The sequence below is a fragment of the Pristis pectinata genome, chromosome 4 (genome assembly GCF_009764475.1).
Source record: "Pristis pectinata isolate sPriPec2 chromosome 4, sPriPec2.1.pri, whole genome shotgun sequence".
NCBI lineage: Eukaryota > Metazoa > Chordata > Chondrichthyes > Rhinopristiformes > Pristidae > Pristis > Pristis pectinata.
The window spans coordinates 92,079,417-92,096,226 of record NC_067408.1 but is presented as its reverse complement, the minus strand read 5'-3'; positions in this window follow the sequence as shown (position 1 = coordinate 92,096,226).

Genomic DNA, 16,810 nt, shown 5'->3' with positions numbered 1-16,810 from the left:
TCAGCAGGTCAGGTAGCACCTATGGTGAAAGAAACAGAGTTAACATTTCAGTTTGATATCTTTACAACAGTTCTGATGATAGGTCATCGACATGAATCATGAACTGTCTTCACAGTTTCTTCCTGACCTATTGAATATTATGCATTTTTGGTTTTATTACTTAAAGTGTTTTGTTAGATTTTATCCTTATTGTGTTAATACATGGTGGTTTGATACAATGAGTGGTTATCTCCCTTCAGAGGGCAGTTAAGAGTCAAATATTCCCATGGCCTGTACTCCTCTAAGCCAGACTGGATAAAGAAAGCAGATTTTCTACCCTAATGTAGGTAAATGAACCTTATAGATTTTAAAAACAGTCTGGAAGTCAATACTTGCCCAGAAATTGGATTACATCCATTTTTGCTGCATTTTCAAAATTGTATTTTAGTACCAACAATCAGTTGGTTCCCCTGCAAAAAAGTTGTGAAATTGGTTAAAAAGACATTTGAAACAGTATTAGGGAAACACAAGAGACTGCAGATGCTGGAATCTGAACAAACATGATGCTGGAGGAACTCAGTGGGTCAGGCAGCATTTGTGAAGGGAAATGGACAGTCAATGTTTCGGGTCAAGACCCTTCACCTGGACTGTCTAGATGAAGGGTCTCGACCTGACATGTTAACTGTCCATTTCCCTGCACAGATGCTGCCTGACCCACTGTGTTTCTTCAGCATCTTGTTTGTTGAAGCAGCATCAGAGTAGTTTACACACAAAACAAATGCTAAACAAGTCAAACTTCACTCCATTTTGCGCATTTCTGACATTTTGCTGCTTTGCAATCAGGGAAAGGCACAGCTGCAAGCATGATGCAGAGCAGTCATATACATCATGGCTGCTATGGAAGTTTTAGAGGCTGCAGGGGAGAAAGAGACAATTGCTATATTCACTCAAAGGAGTATGTGATCCTTGGCAATCATAGCTAGAAAAAAGGTCTGATCATCACAGGGCCAAGAGGCTCACCAGAATAAGAGCCAGGGCAGGAAGTAAATACAAGAATCTCCTCCAAGAATGAAAATCCCTTACCAAGGAGTTATGTGGAAAGTCCACCCAAGAACTGTTACGACAATCTGTACACCACTGTTTGTAATGCAATGTGAAGGTCCTGACAGAAACATATATTTCATGTGGAGGTCTGAGTTCTTTAAACAACATGCTACATCAGGAAATGCACTGATGTCATATGGTCAGCTTCCTTCTTTGTAGGGGTGCATGAAAACACTGATCCTTGCTCCAGGTGGCCAACTCCAATCACCTGTTGTTCCATTGTTCATCAGAAAGCTGGGGTGCTGCTTCTACCTCTGACCTGGCACTGAAAGGCAAAGCTGCCCCAAATTGGCCCCACTACTTGATGCAACATTTCCCATTGAGAACCACTGTTTTAAGAACTCCTGCCATACTTATGTAAAAGGTTTGAAAGTAAGTACAATTCTCCATTGGAGGTTAAGAACAACCTTTCCTCTTGAGTGCCCTTAGAGTCCACCACATTATAACCAACCTTGTCTTATACTTTATGTTGTTTTGAATATTAAAGCAATAAAAACATCATGCTACACCTCATAACGCAGTGGACTGAATGAAACCTCAATTCATGAGTCTTTAACTTGGATCTCATAAATTTATTACCTCTGAGCTCCTGCAATAAATTGTTGGTCCCAAATGTACTTTCCACCAGCTTGGCTTCACCAGACCAGTGTAGTGGAGAGGCGGAATTCATGTGACATTTTTGTGAAGCTAACAAACTTATTGCAAACTATTTCTGCTCAGAAATAAAAATGTTCCAATAAATATTACAAAACATATTTTACATGTATTCCTGTTTCATAAAACTAATTTTTGAAATAAAATACAATAAATTTCCAGAATTAAATTACTGGTTATCATGAAGTAACAACTGCACAATAATAAGCCTAGCAGCCAATCCATCCTGGAAGCATTTGTTTCTGTTTAATTTTAAACCTAAGGATGAGAAAGGACTTAGCTGGTGTTCTAAATATGTGATTTGCAATCTGTCCAATTTCACATGTTTTCCTCCTTGTGTAATATTTCAGATATTAGAAGTATGATTTCATAGAAGTAAACATTTCAAAGCAAAAGCTGGAAGGCTTAAGCTAAGGCCATACCAAGAACTCATTAAAGCAAATGCAGCCAATAGAATGAGCAATGTAGAAGAAACAATTCTGAGGTTGCTGCATGGAAAATGTACTACTGGCCAACTGGAATAAGTTTTTATGAGAAAATCATGCCCAGAAACATTTTAAAAGTTAATAATTTAATTTTTTTTAATCAAACAACACTAGATAACTAGAATTGCTGTGGAGTTGGAGGTCAAAAGTTGCCAAGCCATAATCAGATGTAATTGTTTGATCTAAAATGGGGAAAAAATGCACAAAATTATAATTTTAATAGGAGCGCTGCTCAAAGCCCACCCCTTAGAAAAAATATCTAATGCATTCAGCACATATCTTCCCTTCATACACATTTCTGTAAGTGACAGTATCACTTTCCAAGAGGATAACTAGTAAGTTAAACAAAGTGCTTTATTAAACAAAAGAATTTACTGGGAACAAAAGAACATTCTTCTGTGTATTTATTACCAGACAGGCAATAGGTTCAAGCCTGTTCAATAATCACAGTGTAACAATCCTTAAAGCAAACTTAAAAATTACATTAGCCACATATGTTGCAGTTGGTACTCTTAAGGTTAAATATAATAGACTTTGGCTTATGGTAACATAAGTAATCTTTATTTGGCCCTGTTTTCCTCCTCTCTCTGGAGTATGCGCTGTGGCCAATTGCTGGCCAATAAAGCATACCTCTGCATTGCTCCCAGACCTCTACCCATAGTCTTTGAAACCTTTCAGTTCATTCTTCCTGTTCAAGGTGTGCCCAGGAGTGAAGTCCTCACAGGTGATTTTATTGTAAACCGAAATGAGTTTGTGATTAGCAATATCTTAAGCAGCACTATTTCACTTTCTTTTTTGTGAATGTTTGTTAAACTTTTGGTGCAGCAGCAGGCATGTATTAAACGGTGGTTTGTTGTTCCTTGGAAAACCAGCATTTTGTAATATCCCTTCACCAGATTTTAAAAATGTGAAGAAGTCATTTTTGACTAACCTAATACAGTTAAACAACCTTTATTTAATTAATAATTTCAAATAATCTCTACATTATTCAGCTGTAAAAGGTAGCTTAAACAAATAGTGATTGCTTTAAAAGTTTAAGCCTACCTTAAACTCTTAATTTGTTAACATTGTTGATCGAATGGAATGGTGTAAAGATTGTTAAAACAACTACGTATATTAATTCTATTAAAATGTTGTCAGCTTGAGAAGCAAAACATGATGGTCAGTTAATTCAAAAATAATGCTAACTGCAAAGAATGTGCTGAAACTGAACTATGTTTAAAACTTGCAGGATGCAAAGGCCCATTTTTAGTCTGTGGGGCTGTGGTATTGTGTTTGAAATAGACAGATAGCCTGGGATGGAGCAAGTACATTAAATCTATCATGAACATGCTATTGGAATACAGTACACAAAACAAGTAAGGCAAGGCATTGATTAAAAGATAGGGAGAACAAAGGAGAAGTTGAAACATCCCAAGACCCATACAGCTCAGGCAAGTGACATTTAGACAATTTGTATAAGAGTACAATTCAAGGAGCATCTCAGTGTGCATGAAAGTAAACAAGGAGTATATAAGGTTAAGGAGTGGCTCAATCTGCAGAAGAGGAAACAGGGAAGATAATAAATGAAACATAAAATGTGTTTCTGAAAGGACAGAGGTAGGAATTAGTAGTTAGCAGTTAAGATCAATGAGGAAAAGTGTATGAAGTATGAGGTTAGAGAGAAAGAGAGAAAGAGAGAGAGAGAGAGAGAGAGAGAGAGAATGAGTTTACCCAGAAGGAAGGGAACATGCATTCAACAGGACACAGCAGGAGAAAAAGAGACAGTGCCACAGTCACCCAGAAGGTGAGTCTCTGAGGTTTCAACAAACTATGACTATCATGTTTAAGTAATGCTTCTTTGTACTGAATGCAACTTACTTAATAAATCTGTTATGCTTATACCAATATACTTTACCCAGAGTGATTTGCTGTAGTCTCAAACAAAACACTTGAGTTAGGTTAAATTACATTTGAACTGGTATATCGTACATAGTTGGTAGCTAGAGGAGAGGCAATGTGCATTGCATACAGGAACTTTCAAAAATTATTTATTACGTTTTATCAATCAAACAATCATAATGGGATGCTAGCTAGAAGTTAGGTAAAAATGCAGTATTTCTGGTACCTTCATGAGGCCATTTGTCTGAAGAAAATATTTGCTGCACCTTGGGTATGTACTTGTTACTTTCTATTGGAAAAAATGATTTGGATTCAGATTGCTATCTAAAAGCATAATTTTTAATTTACAAAAATAATCCTGGCTCCAGGATTCGGTATTGGGTGGCAATTATATTTTTTTAGATTAGTAAAGTACAACCCATGCAATTATTTCTGCAGATTGTCAACGGACATACCTATGGATTTCCAATGATTAGTTTTGTGTCATTTTGTAAAGCTAATGTAAATGTAGTCACCAGCTTTTATCTAATGGATACATTTGTTTTGCATAGACAGGTCAAATAGAAAATGATTTCTTCTGTGCAAGGGATGATGCAAATTCAGTGTTAAATGCAAAAGACTTACATGTACCACAGTTACAAGATATGTGTATCTCAGAATTCATCATTAAATCATGGAGTGTTGCTGGACTGGGCCTCTTAAAATTTATGTCTTTTGCTTGTTCATCAAAGTTCATAGCTGCCATTTTCCACCTGGATGAAATAAAATCACAGGTAATAATTTACAACTGCAAAAACAAAATACACCGACTCTGCCAAATTTTCTGGGATCCTCCTAAGTTTAATATCAATTCAGGCATCTTCTGATTGGAAGCTTCCTACTTAAGTCAGGAATTTGAAGCAGCTTAAAAGGGTTTCCTCAGAAAAAAATTGTCATGAAACTATAGTTTTATTGCTCTGAAACTTTGACTTGGTCTTGATAACAAAAAAGCAATATGGAGATAAATTTAGAATTTTATATTTTAATTTTTTATGTACTGATCAATAAAGGATATCAATGTGTACAGATCTTTCACAGTTTCTCTTTACAAAAAAAAATGTATATTTAACTACCTCAGGCTGCAATGACCTCTCCATTAACTTAGGCAGCACTGTATGCCCAGAGAAACACAATGTTGGAGGCAGGAAGCGACCTGGAGAATCGGGGTCAACAATGTCACAATAAGTACCACAATTAGTAAAATAGCCAGATTCAAATAAAGTTCATTCTGTCGTGTCATACACATACACAGAAGAATATTTATTGAACCAGAGTGCAATTGGCAATTCCCTACACTATTCACAGAATTAGTCTTGGATTGTATTCACAACTAGTGATGCATGGACACATTTTAAGCCATGTATGACCAGATCCTTGACATATTTTGCATGGATCAGAATCTGTTATCTGTTTTTCAAAATTGTTCCACTGCAGGCAAATAGAACCTGTTTAATAGGATGCACCTTTTGTTCATGCATTAATATGTGTCTGCTTTAGAGTAGTTTTTGAATAATTTAATACAAAATCTTAAGTACTTTGAGCATATTTCCTCTACAGATGGACAAGTTTACATTTACAAGATGTTAATACGTTGCTGAAATTAATTCTCCATGAAACCTCTATTACATTATACATTTTTGTCATCATTTATCATAATTTTTAAGTACTTCTTTTCAATGTAAACTGGACATGAATATTGATTACCATGGGGAATTATTCTTTGCACCATACACATGCTGAAATATAATGTTGATTGGAATAATACCTCAGATGCATTGATGCTGTTTACCCTTTCCAGAGACCATAACTGCTGAAATCAATAAAAGTGAGCATTTCTCATATTCACACTAACTTTTCATTATATATTTTAAATTTTTGTGACCATTGGCTAAAGACATGTTGGAAAACATCACTGCAATGAACTACCATTTAGGAAACAATTCAATATGCTATTTAACATAGTACACGGTGAAGTATTTGTTATTTTTGTTGCAGGCACATTCCAAAATATGCTCTGGTCCTATCTTCTGGATGAAGGTCCTGGAAGTCAACAAATAAATATCCATCTAGACACAACCCTAGGCTAACTTAAAACAAGCAGAGCAGAAAGCCCTGCCATTCAAATGCTCATCCAGCTTTAATTCCAGGCAGTAAGAAGGCATATCTCACAGTTCTGGTGCAAACAAACATCTCCAGCTCCTGAATAAAAACAAGCAGCCTGCAGGACACCTGTCATGCTGAACAAATGATGTATTGAATAGACCTGTGGAGAATTTAAAACACCAGGATGTTTTCCTCCAGGTCCATGCCAATCACACAAATCTTCACAGCCAAAGGGACTGGAAGCCAACTGTTAATGAAGCAGTTCCCAGCCCAATCAACCAGGATTTCAATGCATCCAACAAATCTTTCACCAGCTCTTCTCCAGCATTTACTGCATGCCCTGACAGGTGGAGGTGCTTATCCTGCCAGTTAGTAATCCCATGAAAACGTGAAGGACTCTGGTGCGTTCAGTTTCTCGGCGTATTTATCTATGTGCACCGTGTATCTTACATATTGCCTATATTGTTACTCTGCATCCGTATATACATTCTGTTGCAAAACAGTAATGTACAAAATTATTCAGCAATAAAGCTGGATTGAAAAGTCAGTGTGTTGGCATTATTAAGCCTTTAGAAACACTGGCGTGGAAATTCCAATAGGCCTATTTTACATAGATTACATGCCCACACAGGAGCCCTAGTATTAGCCAGAATCATGACAGATATCACACAGCCATACTTTGGCAGCAGGGCATTTGTCTGAATATATAGAAAACTACAGATTTAAACATAGCACTCAATTTTGATAGAGGGTGTGTGGAGTAACCAATTTGAAAACATCAGTGGCCTGAATGATTCTTTGATTCCCATCTGACTTAAACTAGAACCGTCAACCCACAAATTGTTTTACTAATGTAAACTAAGGGAATAGCTGTAGCAAATCACGATTGGGACACATCATTTGGAAAGTTCTGTTCACTATCCAAAGAAAAGATATATTTCACAATGATATATTTTCTATTCAAATATTCTCAGATCAACTATAATTAAAGTGTCATTGATAAAAGTGAAAAGAATGCTTCATGAGCGAATATTTTCAAAGGTTTTAATGTTAATAATATGATAGGATGTTAAGAATAACACCTTTTCAGACAATTTATTCCAGATCTCAACTGCACTCTATATAGAACATATTTCTGCTGGTTCTTTTGACAGTCAGCTTAAATCTGCATCACTGGATTATCAACTCTTTTGCCAATGGATCCTTATCCACTGTAAATTTGTAATAATCTGAAACACCACAATCACATCTCCTCTTAACCTCCACTGCTCCAAGGAGAACAAAGCTGGCTTCTCCAATTCCCCATGTAGCTAACATCCCTCATCCCTGGTACCATTCCAGTGAGTCTCTTTTGCACCATCTCTAAATGTTTAACTTCCCGTTTAAAGTCTGGTGCTCACAACTGAACATAGTTCTCCAGCTTTGGCCAAACTAGAGTTCTATAAAGGTCTGGCATGACATGAATACATTGCTGTTTTCTGCATATCAGAATAATCTATTCTCTACCACTTCAGCAGCCAGTAGCAGGTCCCAAACAGCCAGTGCAAAACCAGGAGAAATACCCTGGGAAAAAAGGAGAATTGTTCTGTCAGCCTGTTTTGTCATGAAAGGAGGCAGGTGCATTGGCTTAAATAGAAAGATGTATAATTAACTGCTGGTAGCTGGTAATGTTAACAGGTACTGACAGTAATGTTTGCAAGAGCAGGCAAGAGATCTGCTGCAGATGCAAATAAAGCTCTGCCAAATAGTGTTACAGTGCTTCTCTCAATAGCACATCTGGCTCCTTTGATTGTTGCTCTCCTTGCTCCCGCTTCTGTTGCCAATGACAAGATTAGTTAAAGTTGAAATTAATTCTGACTTTAAGCCAATGCCAGGGGTTGGATTGAGGTTGGGGTTGGGTGATGGGGGCAGCTGTCATTAGACTTCAGAAGTGAAGTTCACATTCTTTTACCTTTCTCTATTCTTTAACATTTACTTACCCCTGACTTTCCTTAGACTCGGAAGAAGGGACAGTCTTGGACCATATGGCTTCCTCATGGTTGCAGTACAAAGGGATAACTCTCACATTACTAGATTTTCACTCTTCCAGAAGTAAGTGGAAGAACACACCTAGGTGCCAATTAGGAACTTAAGTGGAAGCCCAGTGTTGAATGTGAGACACGGGTTGATATAGGACCAATTGAAACCGGTGTGGGAGAGATTATAATGGATAACAAAGAGATGGCAGAGGAACTAAATGAGTACTTTGCATCAGTCTTCACTGTGGAGGACATCAACAATATACCGGATAGTCAGGGGTCTTGGGGATAGAACTGAATTCAGTTAAGATTACTAGAGAGAAGGTGCTCGGGAAGCTAAATGGACTAAAGGCAGATAAGTCCCCCGGACCGGATGAGGTGCACCCCTAGGTTCTGAAGGAGGTGGCTTCAGAGATTACGGAGGCATTGGTGATAATTTTCCAGGAATCAATAGACTCCTGCATGGTTCCGGAGGACTGGAAGGTCGCAAATGTAGTTCCGCTGTATAAGAAGGGTGGGAGGCAGCATAAAGGAAATTACAGACCTATTAGTCTGACATCGGTGGTGGGAGAGTTATTGGAATTGACCCTCAAGGATGAGGTTATGGAATACCTAGAGGTACAAGGCAAGATAGGTCCAAGCCAGCATGGTTTCATGAAGGGAAGATCCTGCCTGACCAACCTATTGGAGCTTTTTGAGGAAATCTCAGGTAGGGTGGATAAGGGAGAGGCTCTGGATGTTGTGTATTTAGACTTTCAAAAGGCCTTCGACAAGGTGCCGCACAGGAGGCTGATTAATAAGATGAGAACTCATGGGATTACAGGTAGGATATTGGAATGGGTGGAGCATTGGCTGGTAGGCAGAAAGCAAAGGGTGGGAATAAAGGGATCCTGTTCTGGTTGGCTACTGGTTACTAGTGGTGTTCCACAGGGGTCGGTGTTGGGGCCGCTTCTTTTTACTTTGTACATTGATGATTTGGATGATGGAGTAAATGGTTTTGTGGCTAAGTTTGCAGATGACACCAAGATAGGTGGAGGAGTAGGGAGTATTGAAGAAATAGGAAGGTTGCAGAGAGACTTAGATAGTTTAGGAGAATGGGCAAAGAAATGATAGATGAGATTCAATGTTGAGAAATGTGCTGTTGTACACTTTGGAAAAAGAAATAAACGGGGAGATTATTATCTAGATGGAGAGAAAATTCAAAGTACAGAAGCACAAAGGGACTTGGGGGTACTCGTGCAGGATACCCTAAAGGTTAACCACCAGGTCAGATTGGCGGTAAAGAAAGCAAATGCTATGTTGGCATTCATCTCGAGAGGTATCAAGTATAAAAGTAAGGAAGTATTGATGAGGCTCTATGGGGCACTGGTGAAACCTCATTTGGAGTACTGTGCGCAGTTTTGGGCCCCTTATCTTAGGAAGGATGTACTGATGTTGTAGAGGGTTCAGAAAAGATTCCTCTTAAAATTAGAGGGTACCGGTTTAAAACAGAAATGAGGAGAAATTTCTTTAGCCAGAGGGTAGTGAGATTATGGAATTCTTTGTTACATACAGCTGTGGAGGCCCAATCATTGGGGGCGTTTAAGGAGGAGATTGATATGTATCTAATTAGTGCAGGTATCAAGGGATATGGGGATAAGGCCGGAAATTGGGGCTAGATAGGAATAGTATTAGTTTAGCTCATGGAGCAGACTCGATGGGCCGAATGGCCTACTTCTGCCCCTTTGTCTTGTGATCTTGTGATCTTGTGAAAATCATCCTCTTCGGATAACAAGGACAAAATAGAAAGTAATTCTGCCAAGCAGTATGTATTCACATTGTTTTTCTGACATTTTAACTGTTGTGATGCATTTTATCTGCTAACAACAAGAGATGTTCAGTATTGCAAGAGTAGAACAGTACAGCAAATAAAACTGGGATTTTAGTAGCAAACTTTTCCCATTGGCTCACCTTCCCTTCTAGTTTGAATTTTTTCATTATCATGGAATATGGCAGTTCTCAAGTTTCTTGGTACATAGAACCTCAGCAAATATTAACAAAACTTCCAGAAGTCCATACCAGCTCTACGTAAGTGTCCCATTCCTCCACCCTCCCTCATAGCCCTGCAAATTCTTTTCTTTTCAGTTCCCTTTTAAATGCTACAAATAAACCTACTGCAAACGTTGTCTGGCACTTGATTCCAGTCTCAAATCTCTTGGTTGTGTAAATATTTCCCCCTCATATCACTTTGGTCCCTTTGCCAATCATTCTATGCCCCCATCAATAGGAGCAATTTCTCTCTCTCTCTCTCTACGTTGTCCATACCCTTCACAATTTTACATCTATTAGATATCTTTTCAACCTCCTGTGTTCCAAAGAGAACAACACAGCCTCTCCAATTTATTCACATAACTAAAGTCCATCATTCCTGGAAACATTTTAGTAAATCCCTTTTGCACTCTCTCAAAAGTCTTCATATCTTTCCTACAGCATGACACCCAGAGCTAACTTCCTTACTTTTGTACTCCATAACTCCACTGACGAAGCCCAGGATCCCATACCCCATATTAATCATTTTCCCAGACTACCCTGCTACTTTCAATGAACTATGCACATTTACCCCCACCTCTTATTATTTCTGTACCCTTTTTGTATTTTTGTATCCTCTAGTTTACATTGCCTTTTCTTATTCTTCCTGCCAAACGTGAGTTTGCATTTATCAGGATTAAATTTCATCGTTGCCTCTCTGTCCGTTCTAACCACCTGTCTATAGTGCCTTGAAGTCTATTTCTATTTCCCCCATAATGCTCTATGCTTCCAAGTTTTGTGCAGAGTGCAGCTTTGGAAATAATCCAAGTCATTGATATTCATTAAGAAGTGCAGTGGCCTTAGCACTGACCCCTGGGAAACTACTGTATATTTCCCCCACAATCTGAAAAGCAATCTTTCTCTACTACACTCTGTTTCCTGTTACTTAGCCTTTATTTTATCCGTGCTGGCGCTTCGCCTTTTATTTAGCGTTCCTCAATCTTGACAAGGCAAATCTTAACAAATACCTTTTGGAAGTCCATTTATACCACATCAAACACATTTTCCTCCCTCCCTGCTAATTCGTCAAAAACTCAATCTACACTTGTGCAAGTGACTGCTAATTCTGTCCCTGATTATTGTTTCTCGAACTTTCCCTACAACTGAGATTAAGCTAATTGGTCTGCAGCTACTGGATTCACCTCTGTACACTTTCTTAAATAAGTGTGCAAATCTGGGACTTCTCGGGTTCATTTGACCAAATGCTGATGGTTCCCTTCAGAACGGCTGGACACAGAGAGGAAGATACTATGAAAACCAAAAAAGACTGCAGATGCTGGAAATCTGACAAAGGGTCATCATCCTGAAATTTTAGTCCTGAAACACTGACTGCTTCTCTTTCCACAGATGCTGTCTGACCTGCTGAGTGTTTCCAGCATTTTCTGGTTTTGTTTCAGGAAGATTCTATCCTGTGTTAGGTACCCAATAGCACTACTACTTCACAATGGGTTACATTAATGCAGGGAATTAATGTAAATCAAAAATGTGAATGCTGGAAATCTGAAATAAAAGCATAAAATGCTAGTAACTCCCAGGTTGGGCAGCATCTGTGGAAAGAGAAACAGAGTTAACATTTCAGGCTGCCAGCATAACAGTCTTCAACATGAAACATGAACTCTGTTACTCTTTCCATAGATGCAGCCTGACCTACTAAAAGTTTCCAGCATTTTATGCTTTTATTATAGAAATAATTTGTTTGGATGTAAACTACTACTTGGAAAAGATACATATATGTAATTGAAAAGTAAATAACTGCAGATGCCGGAAATCTGAAATAAAAACAGAAAATTCCAGAAATACTCAGGTGGTCAGGCAGCATCTGTGCATGTTGATTTTACTCTACAATTCAATCCCACAGCATATATTATGTGACTGACTTTTTAGACCTTTTTTTTTAAAGGAGATAGGGCTGAAGGTATTCAACTTATGGTATAATTACTTACTAGATTCCAGGCTTATTTTATAATTCAGGATCCATTTCCCCAAATTTTCTTTTCACCAAAGTCCACCTATTCTATCTGTGGAAGAAGGTGGAATCCACAGCCTACTTTACATTCAGTTTCTGTTTGCAGAAATGATTGTAAGAGTGTAATTTGGCATTAAATGCATGATGCGGTTGGGTTAGTTTTAGTGAAGGCATATCATAATAACTCAGTCATTGGCTCACTTAATATAGTTTTCATGTTTCAGCTTGGCCAATTTCACACTTCACTTCCCTTCCTCTAAGTTACAGCTGATCTTGTTTGCTAATTTTGAAGTCATGAAATTCAAACAGGTTTTTTATAATAAAATAAGATGGTTTCTGCAATTACATTCATCGAACTTGAATCCACTGCATCCTGATGTAATCTTTACACATTCTTAGGGTGAAAAAAACCTTTCTTCCTCAGATCACCTCTAAACTTCTTGCCCCATACCTAAAACCTGTGTACTCTACTTTTAGACTCATCTGCAATGGGGAAAGGTTTCTTGCTATCTACCTGATTAATGACCCTCATAACTTTATATATTTTTCTCAGGTTCCCTCTCAGCCTGTTCCACTCCAAGGGAAACAAGTCAAAGCCTATCTAGTCTCTCCTCATAACTAAAGTGCTCCATCTAAGGCAATATCCTGGTGAATATCCTTTGCACCCTCTCCAGTGCAACCTATAGTGTGAAAACCAGACCCAAACGCAGTACTCCAGTTAATGTTTTATAAAGTTGTACCATAGCCTTGTTGTTTTTATATTCCACATTCCAGGTAACGAAGGCAAATATCCCCTATCCTTCCTCACCACCTTATCTGTCTGTGCTCCCACCTTCAGAGATCCTTGGACTTGTGCATCAAGGTCTCTCTGTTCCTCAGTACTTCCTAGGCCTTACCATTCATCGTGTATGTCCTACCATTATTAGTCCTCCCAAACTGTATCACCTCGCACTCTTCACGATTAACTCCATCTGCCATTACTTTGCCATCTTACCAACTGATCAATATTATCCTGTCGCGGAAGACTATCTTCTGCGCTATCAACAACACCACCAATGTTCATGCAAGAGTAAGCATGGCATCTGCTTTTATTATCATATTGTAGCGGTTGCTACCGCGGAATAAAACAAGACTCTACTCAGAGGATTGCCAAACAGAACTGGTTTATTTTCCCGTCTTGCGCGGGCCCTTTAAGGGAGAATGTTCCCGCCCAAAACAACCGGCAATGACGTAAGTCCTACGTCATCAGGACTTTCCTGCACGCGGGTTCTCCCCGTCGCTCGGAAAGACGAGGCCCGCCGCCACCTTGGGCCTCGTCGCTCCGACGCCGCGCGACCCGACTGCCGAGCCGGTTCGCCCAACTAGACGGTGAGTCACCACACAACCCCCCCCAGAACTGGCGATACAGTCCCCAAGGTCCGTGGGCTGTGCCAGCTGCCGCTTAGGGGGGCGGCCTCTGCGTCGCGGCGTGGCAACCTCGACAGGCTGTTGCAGATCCAAATGGGCCAGTTTGAGGCAGTCCGCTGTGAAAACCTGTTCCCTGCCTCCAATGTCCAAAATAAAAGTGGATCCGTTATTCCGTATGACTCGGAACGGTCCCTCATATGGTCGTTGCAATGGCGCCCGAGGTGTGCCCCTGCGAACAAAAACAAACTTACAGTCCCGTAGTTCCTTGGGCTGGCAGGATGGGGCTTGACCGTGCCGTGAGGTGGGAATCGGGGCCAAGGCGCCAAGCTTCTCGTGCAGTCTTTGTAGGAGTGCTGGGGGTTGTTCCCCTTGGTCCCGAAGGGCAGGTATGAAATCCCCGGGGACAACTAGTGGCACCCCGTATACAAGCTCAGCTGACGAAGTGCGGAGGTCTTCTTTGGGGGCAGTGCGTATGCCGAGCAGGACCCAAGGCAGCTCGTCAACCCAGTTAGGACCCTTCAGGCGGGTCATCAAGGCCGATTTCAGATGGTGGTGAAAACGTTCCACCAACCCGTTTGATTGAGGATGGTAGGCCGTGGTGGTGTGCAGCTGCGTCCCGAGCAGGTTCGCTAATGCAGCCCAGAGACTGGAAGTGAATTGGGTGCCTCTGTCTGAAGTGATGTGGGCCGGAATGCCAAAACGTGAGACCCAAGTTGTGAGCAGCGCCCAGGCGCAGGAATCAGTTGTGATGTCAGTCAGGGGGGTTGCCTCAGGCCACCTCGTGAACCGGTCCACGATGGTAAGGAGGTACCGGGCTCCTCTTGAAACCGGCATAGGGCCCACGAGGTCGACGTGTATGTGGTCGAACCTCCTACGGGTAGGCTCGAACTGCTGTGGTGGGACCTTGGTGTGTCGCTGGATTTTTGACGTCTGGCAGTGCAGACAAGTCCTGGCCCACTCACTGACCTGTTTGCGCAGGCCATGCCAGACAAACTTGCTGGCGACCAGTCGGACAGTAGATCTGATGGACGGGTGCGCCAACCCATGTACCGAGTCAAAAACGCGTCTCCGCCAGGCTGCAGGGACTATAGGGCGGGGCTGACCAGTCGCAACGTCGCAAAGTAGGGTCCGCTGACCTGGACCAACCAAGAAATCTCGGAGCTGCAGACCCGAGACTGCGGTTCTGTAGCTGGGCAGTTCGTCGTCGGCTCGCTGTGCGTCAGCTAGGGCCGTGTAGTCGACACCCAAGGATAGGTTGTGGATGGTTGGTCTGGAAAGTGCATCAGCAACGACATTATCCTTTCCGGAGACATGTTGGATGTCAGTTGTGAACTCGGAAATGTAGGATAAATGTCTCTGCTGATGAGCTGACCAGGGATCGGAAACTTTGGAGAAGGCAAAGGACAGAGGCTTATGATCGGTGAAAGCGGTGAAAGGCCTGCCTTCTAGAAAGTATCGGAAATGCCAGACCGCCAGATACAGCACTAGAAGTTCCCGATCAAAAGCGCTGTACTTCAGTTCGGGTGGTCTAAGGTGCTTGCTGAAAAATGCCAAGGGTCGCCAGCGGCCTTCGAGTAGCTGTTCCAGTACCCCACCCACCGCGGTGTTGGACGCGTCTACCGTGAGGGTAGTCGGGACGTCAGTCCTGGGGTGTACCAGCATCGTGGCGTCTGCCAGGGTGTCTTTGGCCTTAACGAAAGCAGCCGCAGCCTCGTCAGTCCAGGTGATGTCCTTGCCCTTACCAGCCAGCAGCGAGAACAGAGGGCGCATGATACGGGCTGCTGCAGGGATGAAATGATGGTAAAAGTTGACCATCCCAAGGAATTCCTGTAGGCCTTTGACTGTGTTGGGGCGGGCAAAATGGCGGATAGCATCCACCTCGGCGGGTAGGGGTGTTGCCCCGTCACTGGTGATTTTGTGGCCGAGGAAATCGATAGAGTCAAGTCCGAAATTGGCACTTGGACGGGTTGATCGTGAGGCCGAAATCGCGGAGGCGGGAATACAGCTGGCGGAGGTGGGAAAGGTGTTCCTGGCAGTTACGGCTGGCGATCAGTATGTCATCCAAGTAAATGAACACGAAGTCCAGGTCTCGGCCTACCGCGTCCATCTGCCGCTGGAAGGTCTGCGCGGCATTCTTAAGGCCGAACGGCATCCGAAGGAATTCGAACAGGCCGAATGGGGTGATAATCACAGTTTTAGGGACGTCATCCGGATGGACCGGGATTTGGTGGTATCCCCTAACGAGGTCCACTTTGGAAAAGATGCGGGCCCCGTGTAAGTTCGCTGCGAAGTCCTGGATGTGAGGGATGGGATAGCGGTCCGGGGTGGTGGCGTCATTCAGCCTGCGGTAGTCGCCGCAGGGCCTCCACCCTCCGGTGGCTTTGGAGACCATGTGCAGGGGGGAGGCCCAGGGGCTGTCTGACCTGCGAACAATCCCCAGCTCCTCCATGTGACGGAACTCTTCCTTTGCCAGGCGGAGCTTGTCTGGAGGTAATCGTCGTGCTCGGGCATGAAGGGGTGGCCCTGTGGTAATGATGTGGTGTCGTACCCCGTGTGTGGGCCTAGAATTTGTAAACGAAGGTGCCAAAATCGATGGGAATTCGGCTAGGAGCTTGGCGAAGTCGTTGCCAGAAAGGGAAATGGAGTCCAGGCGCGGGGCTGGTGGGCTGATTTTTCCCAGGGGATAGGTCCGGAGAGTGCTAGAGTGGACTAACCGCTTCCTTCGCAGGTCGACTAACAGGTTGTGGGCCCGAAGGAAATCGGCTCCTAGGAGTGGTCGGGCGACGGTGGCAAGGGTAAAGGTCCAGGTAAAACGGCTGCCGCCAAAGTGTAATTGAAACTTACGGGTGCCGAAAGACCGTATCGTTGTACCATTGGCGGCATTGAGTAGAGGACCTGGTGGCCTGTCACGAATGTCGCGGCCTGTCGGGGGCAAAATACTGACCTCTGCTCCAGTATCAACGAGGAAACGCCGTCCAGATTTCTTGTCCTGAACGAAGAGGAGGCTCTGTCGGCGGCCAGCCGCCGTAGCCATCAGCGGCGGCTGGCCCTGGCGTTTCCCTGAAACTTGCAGGGTGGGCGGCATTGACGGGCCTCCGCACCCCACC